We start from the raw sequence: 13,389 nt of genomic DNA, 5'->3' as shown, positions 1-13,389 counted from the left end.
TAATGCTGACCGGGAGGACTATGAATTTAACCAAAGATATAACATAATGCTGACCTGTAAAACTAACATTATTTTTAAAAACTGTTTTCTAATAATAAAGTGTTCTATGAGCCACTTTGAAAAACATAGGATAGTTCAAAATTTGTAAGAAATGCTTTTTTGGGGTAGCAAGATAGCTTAGAGGGTAAAGGTGTTTGCCACCAAGTTTAATGACAGGAATTCAATCCCTGAGGCAAGCATAGTAGAAAGAACAAACCAATCCTACCATCTGAACCAGGACTTCATTACACATACCTTAATACAGACAGACATACAGACACACATACAGGCCTGCATACATGTACCAAAATATAATTTTAAATATAAGTAAAAATAATTTTAAAACGCTTCTAAAAGTTTATCTTCGGTTTCCTCAAATCAAACACAAATTTTACCATTTTCAAATGCACTTTCACATTTTAATCTGTTTATCAGCAAACATAAAGTTAAAGAGTCATTTTAAATTAACACCAACAAAGAAAAATTATATGAGAAGGAAAGAACATCCTAGTGTATTAGATAAGGTGCACACATGGTCATAAATGTTTATTGAACTAATTTTTATGTACCCAAATTCATGAGAATATGAATTAGCTCAAATAAAATATGCAGAAATAGCTCAAATAAAATATAGAGAAATGAGTCAAAGATAAAGGTAGATTGTTAACCTCAAATACAGAGCAATGGCTCACATGCTCCCGATGAAGGAGAACATCCCCTAGAAACACCAGTCAACCCTTGCACAGAGAGAAGCATCACAGTTACAATACTTAAGCCAATATGAAAGCGACTGGTTATGCTTACTGCAAATAAGAGAAATGGATCAAAACCTTCTCACACACCCCTAAGTCATTCCCACCTGTATGCCCAATCTGACAAAGCTGTAGAATCCCTAGGCAGAAAACAAACTGAGAAAGGTGTTTACAAACTTAGAATGGATAGGGGAGAATTATGGTTAATTAGTTAAAATGTTAAAGAAAAGACTGCTAAATTTGATCACTAAAACATAAGCTTATCTCCCTAATAGACAGACTAGCAGTGCACTCTAACACCTGTATTCAATCATTTAGGGAACAGGAGAGAAACATTTGAAAAACGTAACACAAGGAGCAAAGGAACAAACAAACCAAAAAGAAGGCAAAGAAAGCATCCAGGGGAAGAAGGTAAAAGTTTCAGAATATCAAACATCCTATAAAGACCTAAAATAGCATAGTACAGAAGGTATAAACGACTGAAATAACTTGGTAAAATAATAATAATAATAATAAGCAAGCAAATTTTAAATAAGCTACAGAATGAGTAAAGACTAGATGGGCGAGTGACATATAGGGTGTCATACAAGGATGTTACAGCAGTGTATCAGAGCCGACGGACATGAAACTACAAAGCTCATTTTCTAGGTGAACACAAAAACACCTCTGATGCCAACTTCAAGAAATATGTAGAAAGTCATGGATGGAGATGTGCATGCTGTAAAACTATTAAAACTGAAATGAGAATTTGAAATAACATCTATGATGATTTTCTCTAAGATCGGAAAAAATAATATATACACCAGGCAGATGAAACAAGACAAGCACAATATTTATCCCATTGAAGCCAGATGAACAAATATAGGACTTCTCTGCCTTTCCAAAAGTGTCATAATGAAAACTCGTGGTGTCAGATCTCTGTGCAGAAACACCAGTCCAAATAGCTTGCTTTGCTATCAATTATAAAGTGATGCGATCAGGCAAAGCACATCAGAGCTTCACATATTGAGGGTTTCAAATACAGACTAGCAAACTACTTTCTGGGTTAGCAGTTCCGATTCACACTCCGACCAGCCACACAGTGGGGAATATTCAACTGCTCATATCCTCGGCAGAACCAGGGATTCTCATTTTAATAACACACCAACACACCGCACCTGTGTTGCTTAGTCAGGGTTCACGGTAAGAATTAAGCTCTAGCACCTAAAGGATCCCCAGCGTGCAGTAAATAAACTCCTCTTCAGGGCATCAAGAACAGAACTTGTACCATCGTTGAGAGGACCGAGAAAACAGACACATCATTTTCTGTCTTCCATGGGTCAGATGCACAACCAGCATGAGAGAAGTTTTCTCTCATTATTTTTCTGGCTGGAACAATAATGTTTGATATACACTGTTTTCATTTCTTTTCAAAAATAGGCTGTAATTGGGACACTGATTATCCTCTTTAACCTTATTGTTATTTGGGATAAATTGAGTTGTATTACATTTCCTCTTAAATTTCTTTCATTAATTTCTACTTTTACTGAAATGAAGATAATAACGTGGCTTGCTTGGAGGTTTAATACAGTGGCAATCAAAGCATTTATTTATTTACCAACCTATTTACTTTTAGCAGTGGAAGCCATTCAATTTTCTTACAATAAATTTTGTAGAGGATTCCAACATGGAAACTATATAAAACAAATCAAAGAAGTGCTCTGCTCGACACATCCCTCCACATCCGTGCCCCTCTAACTGTCTACTCTCCTATCTAAGTCCAACACACGGGACTCAGCTCTTTTGTATGACATAAGTGAGTCCTGTGTGCCTAAGTGAGCCTATATGTGCAGATGTGTGTGGATACTTATCCATACAAGCATAAGCCACAGCAGGACATTAAGTATCTGCCTCTATTGCCCCTTGCCTTAGTCACTTATGCCATGATCTCACTGAAAAAGAAATTCAAGCCTTTCTGCTAAACTGGCTTCCACGGATGTTCCAGTGTCCATCCTCAACACTGGGGTGATAGGCATGTTTGGTTGTGCCTGAGTTGGATATGGGAGCTGAGGATTTGAACTCAAATCATCATGCTTACACGGGAAGCTCTCTTAGCCACGGAGCCCTCTACACAGCCCAGAATTCAGTTCTTAAAGTCTGAGAGCTGCTTGTGTGGAAATAAGAAGACTTGAGGGCTTCCCCTATCCATGTTGGTGAGACATTCTGGGTACAGCTTCTCTTAGTCCTAGAAGCCACAATGTCACAGCAAACACCCTGACCCTCAGAGAACTATGGGCAACTAAGGACTGCCCCAGGGAACAGCACACCAATGGGTTATCTAACTCCAAATGGTCAGTTCTGAAAACACACAAGCAACAGGTTGTATTCTGTATTTAACAGAATGTTAGATGTAACATCAATTCATGAAAAAGAAGAGGTGATGAATTTGAAAAGGGGGCGGGGGCAAGCCCAGGGACTATGTGGGTAAGTTTTGGAAGGAGTGTTTGTTATACACTATACAAAATATTGATGTTAGGCAAATTTATAGGCAAAAATGTATATTGCTGCCTGAATACTGTGACAATTATAAAATGGCACTTAGAATGCATAGCAGGATTCTTTTGAAAAAAAATTAATGTTTTAAAACTGAGAATGGTGTTACACAAGCTAGTTTTTAATTCTACTAAAAGTATGGGAATTGTATACTTTAAATAGGTAAAAGGCATGCTGTAAGAATTATCTCATATTGAGAAATATCTGAATGAAACCGTTAAAAATAACTCAGAAACAAAGCTCAGGTAGCCTTCTTTTATTTGTTTGTGTTCATTGATCTTTGCCTTGGACTCAAATCAAGTTCTGTCAGAGATATTGTCAAGGAAAAGGCCACATAGGGAGACATATAAAAATTTAACACTAAAAAGTTAGCCTGGTCAATAGGTAGAATGAAAAGCCAAGTTTGATGGACAAAGATGTCTTTGAAGAGAAAATGACTTAAAGTTTAAAGGCTTGCCAAGGTAGGGCAATTTGAGGATTTCGGGCTGGAGGGAGCAGACAAAAGATAAATACGTATAACCATCTTTCTTTCCATCTAGAGCCCAAGCTAGGCACATCTGTACAGATGGTTACCAACAGATGCACGCAAAGCTAAGAATGACAATGACCTAAGAATTTACCTTGAGCTGGTATGGAGTTAAAACGTGGAGACCCACACTTAAGAGGCTGAGACAGGAATGCTGAGAATTTGAGGAAAGCCTGGGCTAAAGTGAGATTTAAGCCAGCCCAGATACACTGTCAAGAAAAAAAGGGGTGGGGGTGGGGGTAGGAGAGATGGCTCAGTGGTTAAGAGCATTGACTGCTCTTCCAGAGATTCTGAATTCAATTCCCAGCAACCATAAGGTGACTCACAACCATCTATAATAGTATCTGATGCCCTCTTCTGATATGTCTAAAGAGAGCAATAGTTTACTCACGTACAGTAAATAAATAAACAAATAAATAGGCCTTATCTCAAAAATAAAAGGGGAAGGGGAGAAAAAAAGAAAAAATGATAATAAAACCAACAAACAACAAAAATCTTACATCATAGAAATTCTAAACCTTCAAAAATACACTGGAATCTAAGTCATAGAGTTAACTATACAAAAAAGAGATAACATTAAGAACTGTCCATATAGGATGGTCAAGTAAGGGAAGTTATATGTTGATGTCTCCCATGTGAATAAATATTACTGACTGGGTCAGGGGAGTAGAACTGCCAAATATAAAAAATACTATATGTTTTCTTTTTTTATAATAACAGGAGCCAAGGCCCAGAGTCTGTCTTATACCTAACGATAGAGGAATCGTTTTATTATGATGAAAAAACAAAACAAAACATCGAAAATATTACAATAGCAGTAAGTAGGTGGTCTGGTGAAAATGACTGCAGCAGCATTATGGATTCTCCTTTTGCTGGGCCTTCAATATCTGATCCAATTATCTCAGAAGTCCTATGCAGCATTAGACTTTTCACTGGATGGATAATGAAGCAGGCTCAAAGAGCAAGGCTTGCAAGGTACAAGTCTCAGAGCTTCTGACAAGGTCAGGATCAGACTCCTGTTTCAGTCTCTTGTCTTACTCTCTGACATACATAAGCCATCTAGACCCAACTGTCATCTGTCTCCAGTAGAAATGCGGAAAACATCTGTCACAGTCACCCTGGGCTGCAACAACAGATACTTACACTGTTTGTCCCCTCACAGTCCTAGAAGCCAGGCAACAAGATCAGGGAGCAAGCATGATAGGCTCTTAACAAGGATTTTCTTCTTCCTGCAGAGGAGTGCTATCTTCATGCTGCAGTCTTGTAGGGGAGAAAGAAGTCTTCTCTCTCCTGCGAGTGCATGATTTAGAAGACACTCCTTCCACTCCTAGAGGCTCTCCCCTCAAGATCTAACTACATTCCAAAGACTCTAGCTCCCAATGCTCTGACCTTGGACATATATAAACACGGGCATGATAGAGCACCGCAACGCTCTTAACTGCGCTTTGCTTTTGCACAGTTTCTTGTCTTAGAACCTTACACTCTGAGAAACATATTTTGCATGCAATTGTGTGTTGTGTGTGTGTGTGTGTGTATGTGTTGTTTAGTTTTCCTGTTTTGTTTTGGTTTTGCTTTGTCTTATGTTTGTTTGTGTTTTAGTAGGAAAGCTTAATCCTATATGTCTGTTCGCTTGTAAGTCAGTCAGCCTATGACTGCTCTACCACAGGAAGAACAGTCCAGGTCCAAATCCCAGGTGAGGGGTCATACGGCCGGGATGCATCATCATTCTCAGCTTCTAAGTAAGGGACACATTGGTTAGTTAGGCTTCTCCCTGGAATGTCAAACTGGAATTCTTCTTGCGATGGTTTATTTTCTGTGCGATGATCTCACCCAGGCCAACATTGTGGTCTATGTTACTGAAGGTGGATTTGAACTCCTTTCTCTCCAACAACTATTTTCGGAGTGCAGGAAATGCAGGCCTGCTTGAGTCATCATGCCCATTTTCAACCTCAAACATTAGCAAGTCTTCTTACTGACAATGAACCTAGCAGTAATCATGGCATATGAACTTATGGGAGATAACAATAAGATAAAGGAAGAGCAGGATAAGAAAGATGAGGAGGGGGAAAAATGGGAGAAAGAGGCAGGGAGGAAGTAAGGACAGGGGGAGCTGATGTAGAGACAGACAGAAATAGATTCAAAGACAGACAGAGGAGAGCGGCACACAGAGAGAAATAGTTCGTTTGATCCTATTGGACAGATTTCTGTCTGTCTCAGCAATAAGTACAAATACCTGCAGAAGACGAGAGTTTATTATTGCAGAGAAAACTGGATCTGTCAGAGAAAAGGCCCCTCAGTAGGACAGACGTCTACGCACACCACTTCCTGCTTCTGTTAACTGCAGAGGACACAGGTGACTATGATCTTCCGAACTCACTTCCACCAAGTTTCTATTTGATTGGTTTTGCTTTTTGTTTCTGTTTTTATTTTAAAACAGGATTTCATACCTAATACTGAAGATGCCTTTTTTTGAAAGACTGGCCAAGGAAGCCCCAAGACTCACTGGTCCGAGACTGGGATGATGGGTACACACAATGCCTGGTGTTTAATGCAGGGGCTAGGGGTCTGAGCGTGGGTTCTCATGCTTGCACAGAAAGAACTCTTCCCCGGCCTCTGATTTTGATTTTATTTCCTTCTGTCCTTTCCTTAAGAATAATTCTTGCTTGAATTCATTCCTCATAGCTCTCTCAGTAGGTTATTTCAATGATTTTTTTTTTTTGATGCTCTGAGGATTCTGAACATCCCACCTCGGCCCTTTTGTTTCCAACATTCAAACACAATAAGTTGGTACAATGAGGCAAATTTTTCTTCCCATCCAAGATATGAAGTGCACATCCTGGGCACTGACAGCCCAGGTTCTCAAATTCTTCCTCCATTTCTTCAGATCAGATCAGTGCCTAAAATGTCCCAAGCTGAATTCATGGTGATTTCCAAATTTCCAATTCCCAATTCTTACTCTCAGATTTCAACTTACTTACATTTTCAGTGGAACACTTGGCCAAGCCTCCTTAGGCTCCAGTAAGCCACTCCAGTCACTGCTCTGAAACCACAGTGGTGCAAAGAATAAGTGTGTGCATATTTGAAAGCTAGTTCAGTGAATATAGATAAGAAGCAGTGAGTGTTAGTTAGTAGAGCTGTCAACACGAGAAACCCTGTAGAGGTCTCGCAGACACTCCCACACAGGTGCTGGGACACATAGACATATGCATGAATAAGTAATTAAATAAGTCTTTGGGGGGAAGAAGAATTAGGACAGAAGTGAATGAAGGACAGCCTTTTCTTTATAAATATACTTCAGGAAGGAGAGATGTGGCAATTCTGTATACAGAAGTGGAAACAGCACAGAAAGAGGAAATGAACACAGATTTACACTGTCAAAGAGACAAGGGTAAAAAGGAGTGAATGCATTGATCTGTAACATCACTTTTTATATTAACTTTTATAAGCACATATAAATACAAACAGCATTGAAGAGGGACACTTGGTGGCTTTTGAAATGTTACCTTTCGCCTGGCTTCTGTTCTCTCAGAGAAATCAGACTAAGTGCTACGATAAAAGAGAACAGTGCCATGGTGAAATAAGAGCAGGAGCCCACACAGTGTGGGGAAAATAAATAGATAGGTAGAGAGTGGAGAGAGTGGAGTCAGAAGTGTGCAATCGATTTCTGTGCAGTTGGCAACCATGAATCTATACCGGACAAGCAGTGCTGCACAAGACCATGTGATTTTTTTCCCCCATAGTCCCAGAAGAAAAATTAGACAGTTTGATGTCTGCAGTGCTACAGATCTATAGAGCAGGCATGGTGGAAAGTCAAGGTTGAAAAGACATGAAATACTCAAGAGCAAAGGAAGGAGTCTATATAGGATCAAAGAAATGCAGTCAGTTAGTCATGACACAGAATGTCGTGGACCTAGAGGTCTCAGCAGCTGGGACTAAATGGGATTAGAGCATACACACACACACACACACATATATATATATACATATATACATATATATATACATATATATATATATACACACATACATACATATATACATATATATACACACATACATACATGTATATACATATATACACACATACATACATATAAATACACACATACATATATACGTACATATATACATATATACATACACACACATATATACATATATATGCCTGCCTATTCATAGTTCTACTTCTCAAAATAAACTTGGATAGAGATTTCCATTAAGTAACAGTAGCAGGGGTAACCTGCATAAGGTCAAAGTGGCCAAAATTTCAGCATAGCTAGGGGAAGAACTGAAGCTCTGCCCTTTACTGAGGGCTACTGCCACTGGTAGATGCTGAGGGACAGAAAAGCCATTCCTTCTGTGATCATATTTCCACTGGTCAATCTCCCATGCTCCTGTGGATGGTCCCATATGCGGGAAGCACTAACTGATTGTAGTAGTTTTTTGTTTATTTGTTTGTTTGTATTAATAGGGAAGAGAAAGAAAATGAAAGAGCAGACATGAACTTGGGAAGGAAACTTGTTGGGGATGTAGTGGAGTTCTGGGAGGGAAATGGGGGTTTGATGTGATCATATTTCATTGTGTAGATGTATGGAACTCTTGAGAAGAAAATAATAATTTTTAAAAGAAGAAAAAAAGGATTTATTTCCAACAATTTTCTTCAATTGTTCACTAGTAGCCTTGTCTCTCATCAAAATATCTCAAGTGCTTTCCTTCCTCTCCTTTTATTAGATGGTTAAAACACAGTCACTCTCACTGATCCACAGATGCATCCGTGACAAGTGAGTACCACCACTGTTATAGGCTGAACTTTATAATATTGTGTCGCACAACACATTGCTGTAAAGCTATAGCCAACTTGTGCATCAATAGGAATGACCAGCAGAACTCCACACGCACACCTAAGTGGTTACAGGAAACGGTTTTTAGTTCTTCTTATTGTAAGGTATCTAAATTCAGAGATCTAGGTATAAACATTGTGAGATCCATAAGTTATAATAAACCACAAGACAAAGTTGAGGGTTTTTTCTTCTTCTGCGTTTTATTAAATTTCCAACGACCTAATTAGGTTAAAATGGTCTGGACTTGGCACAGTAAGTCTCTCTTTTAAGATAGGTTCTTAATATTCTTTGTTATAAATTTCAAAACAACATGTATAATAAATAGAATTTATATAACCCATGTAAATTAAATATATTAGGTATGTACATAAATTATAATTATTCAATATTCAATAACCTAACACAGAACTTCACACATAATTAAGAAGTCACCAATTATAAACTAAAATAATGTTTCAACTTTTTATGCCAAATCAAGATAACATTAACCTAACTGGGTAGTTGAAATCTTAATAAAAAGTAGAACTAATAAAAACCTCAACTTTGTTTGATAGGTTATCATAAATGGTATTCTTCTTATACCTTAATAATATATAAATTATTTGTATTTTATCAAATGAGATAAATTATTCAAAAACATAAAATATAGATGGTTATTTCTGTTAATTTTTCCAATTAATCAGGATCTATAGTAAATCTATAACTAAAAATAGCAAGAGCATATTAAATTAAAAACTATATGGCTTAAGTGTATTTGTCATTTAAGATAGGTTCTTAATATTCTCTGTTATAAACTCCAAAATCACATGCATAATATATAGAAGTTACATAATTTGTATAAATTAGATATATATTATGTATGTACATAAGTTCCATTTCAGTAGATTATTTCCACTCAACCAATCTTCTATACATTTATAAAATGCTTAATTATCTATATATAAACACTACTGGCGTCTAGAACAGCCCTCTATACATGATTTGTACATTTAGAGCATCTATAGTATGTAATGAATTAGACTGTGTTCCTTCTTTTCTGAGTTTCAAAATCCAAGAGACTGCTGAATCCCTTTTAAATGAACCAATGTGTTTATTAGAACCGTGGGGTGTAAGAAAACTTCAATTGCTGCTCTGTGTCATGCTGATAGAGGCAGAAACTCTCAGGTTAAACTTCTCTCTTTGTAGTACAAGTTTCAATTTGGATTTTAAAAAGCTTGAGGCCATCATTTTTCACATCTTTTCCCACTCCCATTTCGGAAATCAGAGACTCAATTTCGGGAAAATACTGTCAAGTTATGTGGAGGCTTAACATGTTCAAGAATAAAGCCAACTGCCATTAAAGGTAATTCCATTAAAGAAACAGTTTAACTGTTTACTATTATGGTTTTTTAGCTTTTAATTTAAGAAAACTATATTTAATATAAATTAAGGCAAATAGTCTTGTAAAGTGAACTACTGATCAAATTCATAAAACTCTGAAATTTAAAACAAAATCATTAACCTATTGTTCTAATTACATCCATCTGCTAATGCTGCCCAGCTCTGTTGTCTCGTCACCATACCACTGGTTTCCCAGGACTGAGGGCTTGGTTTTCCTGCACTACTCTTTGATCAGACTATACAACTAAGTTTCCTTTAGCTTTTCAGCTTTTCTTGAGCACTGAAGGCTACCATACAGACATAAACAGTTTGTATTCATTATCCCTAAAATGTTTGGTGCCACAAGAGGTTTCTATTTCTACTCTTTTTATATTGAGAAGTACATATATAAAAAAACAGACATGTTGATAATGGTACTCAAGACTAAATATAAAATTCATTTAGTTTTTACGTATATTTTATTCAATTAATACAAATTTTAGTAATTTCATGGTTGAAATGAAGTTTCCTGGTGTGAAATTTTCTACTTGTAGACATTGGTGCTCAAGTTTTCAATAATGGAGTACTTCATACTAGAGGACTGGGGATTCGGAGTCTGCATTCCAGAAATTTAATACTCTCGTGATAGAACCATTGACATCAGCTTTTCCTGGGCCAACTGCTTTCCACAGAGCACAGTGGGACTTCTAGAACAACAGAATGATATCTTCTCTAGCACTCTGTAGATTTGAGTGCTCTGAAGCCACGAAATCACCATGGTGGTCTGAATGAGAATGGTTCCCATATGCTTAGGTATTTGAATACATAGTCCCCAAATGGTGGAACTGCGGAGGGAATAGGAAGTGTGACCTTATGGGAGAAAGAGTGTCACTGGGGATGAGCTTTGAGGTTTCAAGTGCCTGTGCCAAAACCAGTCTGCCTCTGCTTCTGCCCCCTGACCTCTGACGCCAACTCCTTATACCTGCTTCCTGCCTTTGCCTGTTTAACCTGTTTAAAGATTAGATAGATAGGGGCCATCCCTGCCTGTCTGCTGCCATGATGGTCATGGACTCCACCCTTTGAACTGCAGATTTATCTGTAGAACTCTCAGCTTCTTTTTCAGTACCACATCTGCCTGCTGTCACCATGCTCCCTGCTATGGACTGACTATAGCTCTGAAACTGTAAGCTAGCCCCAGTGAAATGTTATCTTGGATGAGAGTTGTCATGGTCATGGTGTCGCTTCACAGCTATAGAACACTGACTAAGATAGTATCCCTGTTAGGGTAATAAGGGGAGATACATAGCAAGTGTGGAGAGGCCCACACTAAAAGACAGTGTGACCAACTCACAGACTGGAACCACAGATGAATGAGAGAGGAAGGAGAGGAAACCTGCAGGTGCAATGGGTCCCTTGTCCTGCTGACCGCCACCATGGCAGTTGCTCTGTTGTACCTGACATTCTTTGCTGTGATGGATGGATACCCCTGAAACTATGAGCCAAAATAAGTCCTTCTTCATTTCTAATTCCTCCCTCAGGAATTATGACTACAGCTGTGGAAAACGAATTAAAACCACCATGTTCAGTCCACTGATTACATAGGAAAAAATTGGTAAACCTGATATAATTTCAACTGGAAATCTTACTTCTCCATGCAAGACATTCAGAAGTTAACACCATGAGGGAACATTCTTCACAATATAGACTATACTATTCATAGTATTCATTTAAACTTTTGGGAGATTCCAAAAAGCAATGCAAAATTAAGGCATGAAAAAAACCCTTACTCTGAAGGTGCTTCATGGAAAGCAGCATGCTGAAAGCACTGGGAAGCAAACCTCCGTTTGATCTCACCAGCAATCTAACAATGAACATAGCAAGTTCTTCCTGCAAGGCTAATGATGGAAGCCGGCAACAAAATATAGTACAGATGAGGATAATCCATCTGCTTACAACAATGCTTTCCAATTTTCTGTACGCCTCACATGAGCATGCTTTCTTACTAAGCCTCCGAAAGTGAATGAATCTCAATCTTCATTGAGAAAAGATTAACAACTCTATAATGTTGCAATTACCTTCAGGGTAATGATGGTATATTTACAGGAGTTTTCAGCTTGTGATTCCTCATCCTGTGGAGATGAGGAAAAGGGAGAACAAATACAGACTATTTTCTAAAGAAGTCACTCCTTTCAAAATGAAACGAAAGGTGTGGTGAATAGGCTTAGCTTTTGACAGAGTCTGTTTTGATTTAATATGTACAATTAATCTGAGATACTTTTGTGCTACTCAGTATGGCCTAACCATAATAATAATAATAACAAAGTTTTACTTCCCATGTTTGATAAATCACCTAAAGGAAAAAGTAGGCAAAAGAGAATGAATAAAGGATAAAGTAGCATCTTCTAACTTCAGAATCCTCAGACTACAGGGTTAATACTCAGGTATGAGTTGATGGGCAGGAACCATAGGCATGATCAGATTGTGGCTACAAATCTTATCCCATCTCTATTCCTCCTGCTTCTGTCAGGCAGGCAGATTGGTGTGGCCTCAACACCTGGTTGGAACAAAGAAAGCACCTGTGTCTCCTGAAATGAGAAGATGCAGACCCAGGGTAGAGGAAGGCATGAGGAGGAAGCGTGGTTCGGTAGTTTGCTATATTCACTTCTCCATGCACCATAGTTTCTTTCATACTTGTTTTAGTAGAAACACTGAGCCTGAAGCACAGAGTATGTGTCAGGTGTTCTGACTTCCTCTGGGCAGCCTGAAACCAACTTGGTACGGGATAGCTTATAATCTGGCCAATATATCTGAACAATATACAGTCTCACATGTGTGTTTTTATGCTTTAATAACTTACTTTGTCATTCACTATAACTTAAGAAGACTAATAGTCACTGGAGAGTGCTAAAACAAGAAGCTAGTCTACCGGTTAATAACATTAAAATATTAGTACAGATCAGCAGCTGTGCCACTGAAATACAAGGGGAAGCGAGAAGGTATGGTCTTACTTTATTTTTTTATTCAGAATTGGCAAGTCTGGTTACTTTCTCCAGAAGGGAAATATAAATTATATCTATCTAACAAGTAGGTAATAAAATTCTCTCAAAAAGTTTTTCATGTGTTCACTATAATATTTCAATTAGAATATACCTTTTGGTGACTAAACTTTATAAGAAATTCATATTAAAGACAAGTCCTGAATACCAGTTAAATATAAGCTAATGATAAATTTAATTTAAGATTTTAAACCCATTTCTAACTTAAAGAAAGGTTAACGCAATCTACTTTTAATTAAATACATCTATAGCAACCTAATTCTAAATCTTAGGGTTTTAGAACC

The 13,389-nt window shown here is 37.7% G+C and overlaps 1 protein-coding gene across 1 annotated transcript in view; it reads right to left on the bottom strand.

Annotated features, from left to right (window-relative positions):
• Positions 1 to 13,389, bottom strand: part of Gbe1 (1,4-alpha-glucan branching enzyme 1) — a 240,595-nt gene that overhangs the window by 161,630 nt on the left and 65,576 nt on the right. The window lies entirely within an intron of this gene.

This window comes from Mus caroli, unplaced genomic scaffold (genome assembly GCF_978045245.1).
Source record: "Mus caroli unplaced genomic scaffold, Mus_caroli_1 scaffold_17, whole genome shotgun sequence".
In the NCBI taxonomy this organism is placed as follows: Eukaryota; Metazoa; Chordata; class Mammalia; order Rodentia; family Muridae; genus Mus; species Mus caroli.
Note: the sequence above shows the minus strand (reverse complement) of the source record. Positions and strands in the feature narration are given on the sequence as shown.